The following is a 16,512-nucleotide window of genomic DNA, read 5'->3' as shown; positions in this document are numbered from 1 at the left end:
TAGGAACTCAAGACTAGGGACTTGGAGAGAAGAAGAGAGACTGAAGAATAAATGGGATTGAATCATACTCTGTCTGGTCTCCATTCCTCACGTCCGTCTATCCTCACTCTCACTTTTGCTGAACCTGTGGACCAGAGCAGCTTGGGGCAGTGCGGGCTCTAACAATTTAGCCCCCAAGGCTTTTGGCAGTGTGTGTTTGAACATTGACAGAGTGGTCCACAACATTTTGGCCCGCAACGGGGGCAGCTCGGGCCACAATACTGTTTGTTCGGTTGGTTAGTTGGCTTTATTTATTTTTCTAAACTCCATTGTAGGAGTTGACTGCTCTGACTTACTGTGGAAATTCAGGCCTGTAGGAACACATTTTCTTTGGCAAATGTTCCTGAGAGTCAGTGAAGGAACTTTTGGGATGCTCTTAGACACTCTTTCAGTGGGTTTATGCCTCTTCACTGACAAGATTTCTCCTAGAGATGGATTGAGAATTCTGCTAGTGTAATGATCATGCCCATTGGCCTTAAGGCCAATTCCCTAAAGTGTCTTGTCAAAGCACCACCTAGACAATGAAACATATGTTCCTTCATCATCAAGCATTACAACCGTAGGTTTGTACTAATATTTTGTTTGTGTTTCTTTTCTTTTCTTTCTTTCTTTCTTTCTTTCTTTCTTTTTTTTTTTTTTTTTTTTTGTCTTATTTTATTCATTTTTTTTTTTAAAGTATTTTGCTTTATTCCAAGGCTGGCTTGTATTTTGCAGCAATCCTTCTGCCTCAACTTCTACAGTGATGGGATTGTACACAAGCTATCAGGTCCAGCCCCCCTAGTACTTCCTAAAAAACACACCAATTTTCTCTTCCCATTATGCTGTTGTAAACACAACCGACAATTTTGATTTCATTTTTTTCATCTCCAATCTCCACAACTCTGGAAATGTTACCACTATCATAAATATTTTTCCTGGGAATAACTGTGCAACTGTTTAAAACAGTTTTTGCTTAAGCTGACCTAACACTGGGAAAGTAATTCTCTGATGAACATTTTTGTGAATACCCACATCAGTAACTCCCTTCTGTGTTACACAACATAGATGCTCATTCACTGGAGATGAAGACTTTTTTCTGCACTGTGACTGTGCCTCATGCATAATGAGGTGTCTATCACATAGCACACATTAGGTTTCATCAACTTGTAAATTGAGATGAAACATCCTTAGGGTGAAATGCACAAATCTCAAGAATACCTGCTGATTAGATTTTAACCCGTGCATGTAATGGTGTTAAAGACTTTCAATGTGGTAAGCAGAACATTTCCTCCCACAAGACAATTTTCTGTGACCTAATTCAGTCTTCAGTCTCTAGACAGCTATTACATCTTTGTCCATCAACACAAGTTGTTGTCCTGAAATTTCTATAAATGGAAATGTGCATTATATGATTTTATGCTTGGCTTTTTATATTTTTTCTTTTCAGATACAGTTTAGTTATTACAAGTATTGGAATTTATGGGTTTATCCTTGACTAACTATTTACTATTTTAGGAACCAGGCATTTATATCCTTTCTACTGTTAATAAAAATCAGGTTGATTCTAACTTAGGTGCAATAAAGAATAATTACTGTAAACATTCTTGTGTAGATTTTAATATGTTTTTTTGCTCTGGTACTGTATTGTGTGTTTGTGTATGTATGTATGTGTGTATATGTGTGTGTGTTTTTGTGTGTATGTGTATACATGTATAGTTTTATACTAAAAAACTAAAATAAAAAATAATAAAATAACGAAAAAACTAATTCAATAAATAAATTAATTAAATAAATAAATTATAAATAATAAATAAAATAATAATATCACTGCCAAAATGTAAAATGAAGACTACTTCATCCAGGGATGTCGTAGTCTGGTACGGAATATTTGCTCAGACTATACAAGTGGTCTCTGTCTACAAAAGGCAGTCACAGACATAACATAGTGACTACTTTACCAGTTATTAAGCATATCATTTTAAACTTAACTAGATTTGGGTCCAAACTTTTAAATTTCCCTCCTAATGATGACTCTTCTTTTAAGAACAAAATAATATCGCCATTGATCACTAAGTTTTATTTCCGTGGATGTTTATTACTTCTTATGAGTTTATCGGCCTTTCATAGTTACTTTTTTTTTTGCCATGTTTCATTTGCTTGCCTTTCTCTTTGTAAGAGTACTTTATAAATTAATGATGCTGACTTTCTTTTGCCAGATCTATAAATTGATGTACACTTTCTAGCCTATGTTTTAGTTTGTCATTTTTTAATTTAATTTTTATTTTTGATATAATGATTGCAGTTTCTTTCTTCTCTTTCACCACTCAAAACTGTTCCATGTACCACAACCTTCTCTCCTCTTTATCTTTTTTTCAGTGTTATTATTTTTTAATTGATTATTTTATGTATTTTAAATGTTGTCCCCCACCCTGCTTCCTGGTTTTTCCTCTGCAAGCCCCTTATCCCATTTCCCTACCCTGGCTCTATGAAGGTGTTCCTCCCCCACAACCACTTACCCACTCCCACCTCACTGCTCTAGCATTCTCCCACACTGGGGCATCAAGCCTTCACAGAATTAAGGGCATCCACTGCCATTGATGCCAGATAAGGCAATCTTCTGTTACATATGCAGCTGGAGCCATGGGGTCCCTCCATGTGTATTCTTTGGTTGTTGGTTTAGTCCCTGAGAGCTCTGGGTACAGGGGGGCTGGATCCTGTTAGTTGATATCATTGTTCTTCCTATAGGGTTGCTATCTTTTTCAGCTCCTTCAGTCTTTCCCCTAACTCTTCCTTTGGGGTCCCTGTGCTCAGTCCAATAGTTCATTGCAAACATCTGCATTTGTGTTGGTCAGTCTCTGGCAGAGCCTCTTAGGGGGCAGCTAAACTAGGCCCTCATCAGTGAGCACTTCTTGGCATCAGCAATAGTGTTTGGGTTTGGTGGCTGCATAATGGATGGATTCCCAGATGGGGGAGTCACTGGATAGCCTTTCTTTCAGTCTCTGCTCCAATCTTTGTCCCTGTATTTCCTTTAGACAGGAGCAATTCTGGGTTAAAATTTTTGAGAAGGGTCGGTGGCCCCATCCCTTAACCAGCGGGCCATGGGCCATGCATAATCTCTGAATATGGTTTCTACAGTCTCTCTCTCTCTCTCTCTCTCTCTCTCTCTCTCTCTCCCTCTCTCTCTCTCTCTCTCTCTTTCTCTTTCTCTCTCTCTCCTTTGTTGGGTATTTCAGGTAATGCCATCACCATTGGGTCCTGGGAGCCTTTTGCTTCTGTGGCATCTTGAGGTTGCCAGTGGCTATCCCCAGTTCCTCATTCCCCACTGCCACACACCTCCATTCAAGTTCCTGACCCTCTGAACTTCTCCCCCATCACCTCATACACCTGATCCTGTACCCCTTTTATCCTTCCCCTCCTCTCACCCTCCCATATTATTCCCTCCCTCTACTTCACTTAATTTTTGTTCCCCCTTTTAAGTAGAACTGAAGCATCCACACTTTGGTCTTCCTTCTTCTTGAGCTTCATATGGTCTGTGATTTGTATCTTGGGTATTCAGAATTTTTTAGCTAATAGCCACTTATCAGTGAGCACATACCTTGTGTGTTATTTTATGACTAGATTACCTCACTCAGGATGATATGTTCTAGTTGAATCCATTTACCTGCTAATTTCATGAAGTCATTGTTTTTCCTAGCTGCATAATACTCCATTGTGTAAAGTACCACATATTCTGTATCCAATCCCCAGTTGAGGTACATCTGGGTGGTTCTCAGCTTCTGACTATTATAAAAAAGCAAGCTATAAACATAGTGGAGCGTGTGTCCTTGTTATATGTTGGAGCATCTTTTGGGTATATGCCCAGGAGTGGTATAGCTGGGTCCTCAGGAAGTACTAAGTTCCAATTTTCTGAGGAATTGCCTGACTGATTTCCAGAGAGGTTGTATTACCTTGCAATCCCACTACCAATGGAGCAGTGTTCCTCTTTCTCCACATCCTTGCCAGCATCTGCTGTCACCTGAGTTTTTAATCTTAGCCATTCTAACTGATATAAGGTGGAATCTCAGGGTCATTTTGATTTGGTGCTGTCTCAAGTGGCATCCAGCATGTAGAAGAATGCAAATTGATCCATTCTTATCTCCTTGTGCAAAGGTCAAGTCCAAGTGAATCTAAGACCTCCACATAAAGCCAGCTACAAGGAGTCTAATAAAAGAGAAAGAGGAAAAGAGACTAGAATACATTGGAGTAGGAGAATATTTCCTCCACAGAACTCCAAAGGCTCAGGCTCTAAAATAAACTACTGACAAATGGTTTCTCATAAAATAGAAAAGCATCTGTAAGGTGAAGAACTGTCAATAGGACAAAATGGCAACCCACAAATTGGGAAAAGATCATTACTAACTCAATATCTGATAGAGGTATCCAATATATACAAATAGCTCAAGAATGTAGACTCCAGAGAATCAAATAAACTCATTAAAAATGGGGTCCAGAGCTAAACAGAATATTCACAACTAAGGAATTTCAAATCACTGAGAAGCACCTAAAGAAATGTTCAACATTCGTAGTCATCAGAAAAAATGCAAATTAAAAAGACCCTAAGATTCCACCTCACACCAGCCAGAGTGGCTAACATCAAACACTTAGATAACAGCCAATGTTGGCAACTATGTAGAGACAGAGGAATACTCCTCCATTGCTAGTGGGATTGCAAACTGGTACAACCGCTCTGGCAGTACGTCAGAAAATTTGAAATAGTTCTACCCTGCTGTTCAACTACCCATGTTTGCTAAGGCCATGGGCCTTAGAAGAGAACCTACTATATCTATTTATTTAAACAAGACTACTTTCTAACTGTATTCTAAATCCTTATAGTTTTACATACAAATAATTATTTCTAAGTGAGCAGACATTGGAGTTTGAAATATAATAATTAATAATTTTTAACCTTAGTTTTGAAATTGTCATTTCACCAGATTTCAAGGAACAGTCACAACTCCTTTCACTTTTGTCTTAAGTGGACAGATGAATATCTTTCTTTTCTCTTTTGTGATGAATTTTCTTTCATATTTTAAATTTGAACACAGTGATTTGGTTTGTAAACTTTAACTAACTGTATATAAGCATAGTACAGTATGTCTACTGATCTCAAAATGAATAACAAATGAAGAGAAATACTTGAAATGTTGTTCCCCTGGCACTTGAAAACATGGTGATGTTGGTTATTGCACTGGTAAAGGTATGCTAATTATATCACAGTTAATTCAAATCATCCAGATTTTCAGAATGTGTGTTTTCCTTTGGGATCATTTCCTTCTGTTTATTTTATTCAATTTCAATATGTTATTTTTTGTTTTATCATATTAATAATATGTTATTACATTATTTTTTCTTAAAACTCTATTTGGTTTTTAATAACAGATAGAAAGGGAAGGGATCCAGATGGAAGGAAAGGAGGGAAGGAACTGGGAGGAGAAAAAGGGGAAAATATAACTAGGATATAGTATGTGAGAAAAATTTTCAATTAAATCATAAACAACTGATTATATGTTCTCCCAGTTGGCTTTATAAATATCTGCAATCTACCCTTACACCTTCTGAGTTTGTTTTCATAGTTTTTATCACTTTCTAGCAAGGTAAAGAAACTTATGACAAGAGCAGTCTCCTTTCTGTGTAGCCTGTCAATCATGGACACATACATAGTGTTCTGATTTTGAACATCACATATCTTTCGTTTCTTTCCTGGTTCCTTCCAGATGGAATAGATAGATCATGCTTCCTTGGGAGAGATGATTGTAGATAGAACTTTGGTAAGCAAAGACCTGAATGTGACAGAAGGGATAACCAACCAAATTATTTGCATTTCCTGGGGTTCTACAAGGGATCATCTCTGGACTTTAGAAGTGATCAGAACTAAGATTCTTTGCCAGTGCAATACCTTTGGGGTATTTGTGTAGACTCGCCTTGTTATTAATTTCTCATCTGCAGAGATGTAGAAGCACCTGTCTACTGCTTGCTTAAAATGCCATAAGTAATCCATGATCATTAATGCAATCAGTACAAGTTTTTAAAGGGCTATAAAAATTGTGAACACACACAAACACTTTAAACAGAAACACAAACTTGTGTTTATTGATCCATGACAGGACACTTTAACATCATTACCTACAGCCACTAGCATTTTTAGATACTTACTGGTCATAGCTTCATTGAATTTTTCAGGACTGAGTCCAATATAAGTCTCTATCGATCTCTGTACTTGAAGGAATAGAGGAAAACTGCATCAAGCCTTTGAACAGTCTTCTTTTAAATTATCTGACATCCCTTTAAATGAGATAAACCCCTTTCCACTCCTCAAAGGCAGTACAGGGCTTGGAGAGCCCACCACATCTTCATAAAGAAATTCTCTAAATTTTAATTTATTCCCAATATCAATTCATGTCTTGCTCTAATGTTTTCTATTAGAGAGAGATAACAGTTTGTTACTGATTTATCACATCCGTATATCTACACAGACTCTCATACCATGGTGTTAAGATCTGTTTCAGCCATGTTGTGGCCCATTAGTTGAAACATTTTCTATTGATGTCATCAGAGAAAGGACAGCCATACTTTTTTTGTGTAATTTACTTTTTTCTTTTATTAAAAATAGATCTTTTCCATACTATGTATCACAATTATTCCTTTCCTTTCTCTACTTTACCGAGTTCTTCCCCATCTTACCTCCCATATAAATTCATTTCTTTTCTGTCTATTTTAGAAAATAAACAGACATCTAATAATAAATGTAATAATAAAATAAGATAAAACAAAAATAAACAAATCAAAAAAGATTTAAAAAAGAGAGAAGGAAAAGAGCCCAAGCCAAGGCATAAGAAACAGATATAGACACATAGACCCACTCTTCTGTACACTCAGAAATCAAAGATAATCCATTTATACATTCTTTGGTGTATGTTTGTATTTCACAATTCATTTAATAAATAAGAAATTTAAAAATGTTAATTAATCAAAATTTCCCATCAGCCTGTACATTGTAGAATTGAGGTAGGACCTCAGACACATAATTCTTAGTTCCATCTACTTCTGCCTCATAAGAAGGTTCTCAGGATGACAGAGGATTAAGATTTGGGTACAACTGACAAGGTATTGGGGATATCCTATCACAGCAGGTGTGTACATTGAAAAGTAAGAGCTGAATCATACACAGCTGCAACACATTTTTGTATTTTGAAGAAATACTTTGGGTAGATTGGGTAGACTGACAGGTTTTCTACACACAGGATTAAGCTCTTGCTCAATACACAGTTTCCAAATTTAGAGAAATTAATTTGTCTTTTGAGTTAAGCTGCTGCTATATATTCCCAGAAGAGTTGAGGAGGGATATCTCTTCAGATGTCTTCATCTTCCTGACAGATTTAAAGTTGCTGGAAGCTGGTACTAACTTGCACATTTTACTCTGAATAATATTCTCCATGAGATGTCAGCAAAAGAAAGGATGCTCTAAATCTCTCCTTGAGAAGATAATGAAGAAAGAGTATTATAGTAGTCAAAGAATAAAGAGTGGAGAATGAGGTTGGTGATACCAGATTCAATTAGTCATCAAGATTCCATGTAACTGTTTTGTAACTTCAGTTGAGTTGGAAATATCCCCCACTAACCCCATGGTTAGTTAACCCCATGGGTTACTCCTATGCAAAAATCAAGATAATCATCCGGAAGTCAGAAAATTATTTACAAGTATCAAGAGAATATTATCTAGTTACATACCTCACATTTACTAAGATATGTCAAGTCAATCTTAGACCTGGGACAGTGTATTCAAAAATTAAGCACATGAGATCCTTGATTTTAAAACATACAATTTTAGTTGTCACAGCTTTAAGTGGAAGGAAGTGAGTTTCAGGAGGGCTACATGAGTAGGAAGAATGCAAAGATTTGTAGGCACTTTGATGCTTCGATGCTATGATGACAGGTACATCACTTGTACAGTTGCTTCATTGTTAATGTGTAGCATCAAGACTAGACCCTGTAGACCTTGAGTGACTGAGATGCATACAATTGAAATCTTCAACTATAATAAATATACTATACTTTGTAGGAGATAGTGATATTGAAGGAGATGATACATATATGTAAGACAAATAGAAAAATTTTTAAAATTCCTGTTATTTGGTTATAAACCTAAGAATTTTCTAATATAAAGTTTATTTAAAAGTACATTAGTTGAGGGACTGGGGATATGGCCCAGCAGTTCAGAGTGCATACTGCTCTTTGAGAAGGCTTAAGTTATTTTTCAAGTACCCACATCAGGCAGCTGACAATAGTTATCAATAACTGAAGATCTGAGAGACCTTATGTTCCTTTCTGGTCTCCCCTGGCATTGCAGTTACATAGAAAAACTCACACTCAGAAACAAGGATATGCACACAATTTAAAAAGTAAAAGAAACTATTTAAAGACTAAAAACAATAATGTAAGCTATTCAAGAATTATATTTTTGTTTGTTCTTCTAAATATAATTTTATCATTTAAAACTAAGACACCTAGCAGAACTGTAGGTTGTCTCAAAGTCTAGACATGGGCTTTAATAAGTATTTCAAAATAAATGAAAGAAATTTGCGTTAGAGCCTCTGCAGTATTTTAGTTAGTAAAACACTTGCTATTCAGATGTGAGAACCAGAGGTTGTTCCCCAGAACTCATTAATAAAAGCTGGAAATGGTGACACATGTTTATAATTCTATTGGAAAAAGGCAAATACTTGTGGCTTTCTAGTCAGCCAGGCCAGCCTAAGTGAATAATGCTAGGCCCATGAAAGTATCTGTCTCAAAAGGTTAAAGAAAAAAATCAAAGTGCAACAACACGCATCAAGATGATTGACACTAAGGAATAGCAGGTAGATTCTTCTCTTGCTTCCTCCTGAACAAGTATGAATGCATGCCTCCTCACACACACGGACATGCAAACACACACACACACATACACACACACACACAAACAAACACCTCTGTCTCGTTGTTCTTTCAGCTTGTTACTATTCAATATAAATTCATGTTTAGACAAAATTATATTCTGTATATCATATATGAAACATAAATGGGTGCTATATGTATACATGTATCCTTGTCCCTGAAGACAGATGAAGACAGAAATACTACCTTAATTAAGACTGAGAATGAATATAGTCCTACAAGTAAAGAATAACAGAAAGGAAGTGAGAACAGTTGGATATACCTCATTTGATAAGAAATTACTGCTTGGAAATTACTCGTTTAGGAGTGTAGCTTTCTACTTTCGTGTCATCAGCTGTTCCAGGTCCCTGAAAGGATGCTGAATTCTCTCTTTTAGGTTCACAGCAAGCATGAATTGAAGTATGGTGAAATTTAATGGAGAAAAAAATGTATTCTTATACAGAGTTTCATATTAAGAGCCTTTATAGAGATTTCATCATGTTGCTGGGCATCTTCATTGCATTGTGCAGAGAACATAAGAAAACAGCAAATTCAGAGTCATAGTGACCTGACCCCTGAAACTTCACCCAGATGATACCCTGTTCTGAAAGATATCTATACTCCCCCTGAATACCTATGCTCCTGTGTCATCCCCTTCCTCACATCTTGCATTTTTGTGTTTAAAACCCCCATGTTAAAAAGTAAAAATTATGATTTGATAAATCATAATTTATCAAACACACACACACACACAGTGTATCCCTGATTCTGCTGACGTAGCATCTGACAATCTATTTTCTTTTTCTCAGAAATACTTTGAATTATAAAACGTTATTGTGGTTTTTGTTAGTATGCTGGGTAAAATAATTTTTATTGATCTCATTTTAAACTTCAAAGTTTGTAGTGAGTTAAAATGTCCTTTAACATAATTATAGGTCATATTTATTTTCATATTGTAGAATGCTAATCTGTTGAACATTTTAAAAAACTGGATTCCTTTTTGAGAATTTCATATATGAACACTGTATTTACATAATTTTCCCCTTTCTCTCCTTCCTCCCACTTTCCCCAACCCCCCATACTTTTTAAATGTATCTTATTATTAATTATTTTTTATATATGTATACGTGTATAAGTATATATGTTTATACAAATAATGATAAATAAAGTGATTTGAAAAAAAAAACAAAACAGCAAATTGCCTGGTACCAATCTAGACAGACATCAACATCTGCAATGCAGATTATAGACAGTATACATTGTAAATGTGTATTTTTCTATAACATGGCAATATCATTTAGTATTACAGAAAGATAATTCAAATTTATTATAGAAACCATTCTGAGAAGACACTTTCTTCCACATGACATTAATCAGGTCATCCTATTAAACCTTGAAAGGCAAACATTTAACTCATAGGAATACTTATGTCTGCCATCCTGGTAAATCAGCTACCTCAATGCGAAGTTAGTACTTCAAAGAATCAAAACTTAAATGAGTGAGTCATAGTGTCTGAAAACTATCATAACAGATGAAGCTAGAATCATCTCTCAAGAGTATTGAAAAGCACATAAAACTGCCATGTGGCCAGTTTTGCTGACCGAGTGTATGGATTCAAAGCCATTGGGTACTCTATAATACTTGAATCTTACTGAGCCCTGTCTCAGGTTTAACTAAGTATAAAATAAGAAGAAATAATCCTCGGCATTCAATTTTTATAGAACTTAAACTCCAAAGCCTAAAGGCTTCAGAAAGACATTTAAAAACAGATTTGAAATGAAGAAATGAATCTCCTGCCATTTGGCCCCTTGGCAAGAAAGATCATCCTTCAACTAATTAGCAGAAGAAATGAGCCTGCACTTTAACCTACTTACTTTTGGAATTAATCATCCTGAGTCTACCTATTTTAATTAAGTGTATTTAAAGTTTGCACAAAGGGATTTAATTAGACTTAGATACTTTGCAAAGCTAGGAATCCCAGAAAGGGCACTCATGCCTCATAAAAGCACACCATCCTGGGATTGGCTTGACTTCATGTCCCTGGAGATATGCACTCATATTTTCCTTAAAGTTCTGAGAGTCCTAAAGTATACTTTTGTTTGCTTTTAGCATTTAATAACTGCTTAAATTGGTGGACTGGCAATAACTTAACCAACCAGTGGTTGCGGGATGTTGCTGTGGAAATGAAACTTAGTTGCAGCTCTTTTTTTTTTTTTTCTTTCAAGTTTAAATAAATAAGCTTCAAGAGAGAATAATCTGCCCAAACTGGAGGCATTGGTGCTGGTGACACCCTTTATAACATAAAAGCAATTCTGCCATCCACATTCAACACCAAGTGCTCTATTAGCTCACCTCTTTTCTGTGTGGAACACATTTTAACACCATGTAAAAAACCTTAATTCATTAATCATTATTACTTGTATTGACTGTGCTATTACTGATAATCGCTACATTGCATAATGGCAGCTTGTTACCCAATTATTTGGACCCAATCATTTGAATGTAATTATTTTGGGCTCACCTGGATTTCAGTCATGTGTGAAATGATGATCATCACCCTATTTTGGGTAATTTCAATGTGTAGAAGAGTTGAAGATCCTTTTTCTCTAACTTAAATGGCGATATGGTTGTGTCCTCAAAGTCAACACAGAGAAACAGTGAAAAGGCACAAGGGCAATGAAGAGCATGAGGCAGATTAAAGGCTATCCTAATGATTTGGCCAAGTTGTGGAGTAAAATCTGAAGTTCTAAACACTTTCCCAGGGTACATAATAGAACATAACAAATAATTTCATATTTGCATTCTTGCTTAAGGTGTCTTATGCCAGAATAGGACAGGACAATGTAGATATTGCTCAGGCTCTCTGAATGTACTTAAGTATAAAAACTGCAAACATACCAAGAAGGAAACCTCAGACAGGAACACTGAATGATCTTTCCCCAGCTTTGAGCTTTAGTATAGAGTTTTATTTTATTCTTTCTCTCACACATTTACCAGCATAGCCATAATATAACAATGTCTGTGCTTTATAGATTCATTAATTTATTCTTCCACTGCTTACTTACCAACTTACTAATATGAGCCAGATGATTGTGTAATCTAATTGCATGAACATGACCATCATATTTCCTGAGCACACATTCCAAATCAGGTTAATAATAAAGAGAAAATGAAGGTACTATAACCCCAGTGATCTTTGAATTCAATAAAGTTCGTTATAAAAAGCCAGAGAGGACAGAGAATGATAAAAAACCATGTTTTATGTTATGATCAGAATACCATTTTGGTGGTCATAGATCTGAGATACGTAAGGGATGATGAATAGATCACACCAGTAAAGAAACACAGAGAAGGAAGAATATCACATAGTGCAAGGGTGGAGAGGAACACCTCTGAGATAGATCATAGTGAATAAGACATCAAAGGCAGAGCTGAGTGTACAATGGAGAGAAATAGGAGCAGAAAGAAATGTGAAGACACATCTTCTTAGGGAACACATTAGGACTGACCTGAAAAGATGTGGCAATTCACTGAACTTGTGGGAGAATGGTATTAGGAAATATGAGCGTCTACAGACTTTCCAAACAAATTTGAATTTTTCTGAAAATTAAAAAAAAATCATACTCCAGTTAGAAATACATAACTTTAACATACAATGTGTTTGCTGTATTAATCTTTATTTCCCTCAAATTGTACATAGATTTCTCAAGGTCATTGTGCAGACAAGTACATTTTATGGATAATATCATAAAAAGCTTAAACATGAATTTTTAAACCTCTTTCACAAAAGAAAATGATGGCAAGATCAGAATAATAGGTGAAGCATTCCAAACAATTTTTAATAACTACAAATCAGTTATTTTGTAGTATGTTCTTATTTGGATTTATCTAGTAAACTGAGATGTATGAAGATTCCACAGGGTTGAGGAATAACACTTAAATTTTCCTGAAAATATAAGTAAACATACCACATAGTGACATATAATTTTGTCAGGAATATTATACAAATGACCCCATATCCTTTGTGCAATTTTTTTTAAACAAGAAAGACAGCATTGGTTTTTTAGTATTTTAAACAAAGTTTAGTTTGGCTACCCTTTAATTTTGCCTTGATAATGGATTAATTTGATAATGGATACTGCCTTAATTTGAATTTTTCTGATAATGATTTATTTGGATTCCAAAGTTTTGCTTTTTGGACATTTATATATTTTCATCTGTTTTGGTGATTTTTTTTTCCTTTTCAAATTGGGCTACTTTCAACATTACCATACTTTAATACTTGAAGCACTTAAACCCAGATTCTTTTTAAAAGATATTATTTAATATACATACACACATATCTTTTCCTAAAATGTATCCTCTGTCCATCTTAATTCCTTGCTTTCCTCCCAATACTTTTACCTCCTCATATCACTTTCTCTCCCCGTCTATCATTCTGTCTGTTTATCTACTTCCATCTCTCTATCTCTGACCCTTTAGGAATACTCATGGATCCATTCAGTGCTGTCTGTATGTGCTTGAGTGTGGCTGCACAAACTGGAATAATGATAGTCCCAGAACACACAGCATTTGTTATTATAGATAATTTCCCATCTATAACTTGTCATTCTTTTTCTTATGGATTCCTGTTAAGAAATGAGAAATTTTAATTTTATGTTAGTTTGATTTATATTTAAAATTTTATATTTATAATAGTCTGTGCTTATTTTAAGAAATTTTTTCCCATTTCCAAGTTGCATTTATAATGATTATATATTACGGTTTCTCTAAAACCTTTTAATATTTGGTAAGTGATATAGTGTATGGTCTGTCTCATAATTGATGTATATGGTTTAAAATTTGGCTTATTTTTTATTTATAATTAGATATCTAAAATATTTATCTGTGTGTAAAGTGTTTATGTGTGTACATATGTACCATGGCCTAAATGTTAACATCAGAGGACAACATTCAAGAGTCCACTACTAACACAGTCTGGAAATACATCTCAAGTCACCAGGTTTAACAAATGAATCTTTTAACTAAGGAGTCATCTTTAACTAAGAGTCATCTTGCTGGTTGTTTTTGTGTATGTCTCAATAGTGATCTAACTTTATATATTTTACATATGGTTTAAATAGTTTGTGAAAATATTTTTCCTTGTTAAATATGTCAATTGCTCACACAAATATCTACCTTTGTCCACTGTTTATTCTACTGTGATATTCCACAGCTTATGGCAAAACTGAACTGTCCTTAGTACTGAAAACTTGCAGTTAGTTTTGAAGCAGGGCTGTAAGCCTGACCTGCTCCCAAGGCACTATGTATTCCCCTATGTACTTTGTATAATATTAAGTGTCTCTAAAATATCCAAGGCAACTTTTTTCAAAATTTATATTAAATTAATGTTTCAATTTAGAAAAACATTGCCATCTTACAGTTGATGACACTTACAACCCATGCTAACATTCTTTTTTTGTGTACAAGCCTTCTTTAAACCATTTCAGAAACATATTACATTTGCCCATTTATGGTCTTACATGCTCATAGTTAAAATTATTTCTATTCTGTGATTTTGAAACTACTATGTATATACACTTATTCCACATTGTCTACTCATTTGTTTCAATGTCCTCTCATCAGATTTTTGACACAAGTATTCGGAAACAAAATTGATATTGACATTTTAGTTTTATATAACTATTTTCCTTAACCTATTTTAAAACTCTCATCACATTTTAGATTTTTCTTTGAAAATTTTACAAAATTTTAATTTTAGGTGAAAATATATTGTTTACTTCTTCCTTTCCATTGTGCGAATTTTTGCTTCTCTTGCCTTGTGTCCTTGGCGAGAATCTCTAAGTGTCCTCAGTTACTGATTTGAACCACTTCCCACTATCACATAGCAAGTTTTTCCAAAACATACAGTGGAACAGAAGATGTGCTAGAAAGTTCCTGGAGAAGAAGGAGTGGGAAAAATATGGGTGCCAACTGTCCTGGTAGCATACTTGGTAGCAGGTGAGAAACTGTTCAAGTTGTTGAAATTAGATGTCAAAATTGAAATACAAATAAAACCCTAGATTATTTCGAGTTTTGTTTTTAACTATTATGAGTCTAATGGGGTGTATCACAATAGAATCAGAAACAAGTGAAACCTGGTGGACTTCAGCAGCTTTACTACACTGGTCACCCCAAAGGAGATGACTGTCTATCAATCCTCATATGGGGCAGGTGTTTGGATAAACTGATTGTTTAGAGGATGGAAGGATGTCCAAATTAGTTAGATTATTTACTGTTCTCCAAGATGACCTGGGTTTGGTTCCAAGTACCCACATGCTGGATCACAACTATCTGTAACCCTGTTCCAGGTAATCTGATACCCTTATTGGATCTCTAAAGGAACAATGTTTGTATGCAAGCAAGCACTCATCCAGATGAAATGAAACTTTATCTTTAAAAAAAACCTCTATTTTTTAGCCATTGTTTTTGTAATGTATTATGAGACACATAGGAACCATAAAATGCTGTAATATTATTTTTGAAACTATTATCTGAGTTGTGAAACTATATAATATACCACATAATTATCATTTGGAGTGTTTATAATAAAGCAGATTTGTTTCTAATTCTTCTACATTTTCTCACTTAATAATCATATCTACTGAGGCAAATATCTGTGTCACAACTTTAATGAACAGAGCTTGAGTCATCTAGAATTTAAGAAATATAGAAAATTCACTGGATAAAGATACAGTCTGAGAAATATACTCAGGAGTCCCAGGAATTGTGCCAAGAGCTGATACAACATTAAATTATTAAGTGGTTGTACTAATGGAGAAAAGGTGGTGGGTTTAAGTAATGTTCAGGAGCAATGATGATGAGAATTAATGACTGGTTGAACATGGAAGACAGAATATATGATAGTGAAATATTCATTAAAAACATTTGGATGACTTAAATCATAAAGGTATCTCCCTGAATCTCTTCAAAAGATGGCAGTTCCACATCTGAAGGACAGATGGTAAAGTATGCAATTTTAATATTGCAAGGAACAACACAGGTTTCTACATCTTCTGATCTTAGGTTTAAAATGAAGAGACAGAGACAGATAGTCAAACAGGTGAAGCTACCAACAAAACGTCAATGAATAGATGAAAATAGAGTCAATGCCTGAATTTGGTGTCCCCGTTTGAAGATGCTTTTTCTTCCTCATATCATGTCATAGTTAATACTCTGCTGTCTGATGATGGTGACTCTCAGACACTTCAGGACTGCTCAGATGCTGTCTGACACTTTCTTTCTATCAGTGGTGTTCTCTGATGTTCTTGAAATGTCCTATTAAAACAATTCTGGGAAAATTTATTCACACATTCTATAAATATTGATGATTTTCTATAAGATAGAAAGAACCATGTTAGGTCTTGATATTGCCCTCTTTGTCTTTAATGGTATTGATCAAAGTTTTCATGGTGTACCTTGTCCAAGTCAGACATTAGGTAAAGTAATTTTCTCATTGAATGTGAGTTTTAATACCTAGTTTCAAGGGAAAGTCTATCTTGTGTC

This window comes from Arvicanthis niloticus, chromosome 13, assembly GCF_011762505.2.
Source record: "Arvicanthis niloticus isolate mArvNil1 chromosome 13, mArvNil1.pat.X, whole genome shotgun sequence".
NCBI lineage: Eukaryota > Metazoa > Chordata > Mammalia > Rodentia > Muridae > Arvicanthis > Arvicanthis niloticus.
The sequence above is the reverse complement of the archived record's forward strand: the minus strand, read 5'-3'. Positions refer to the sequence as shown.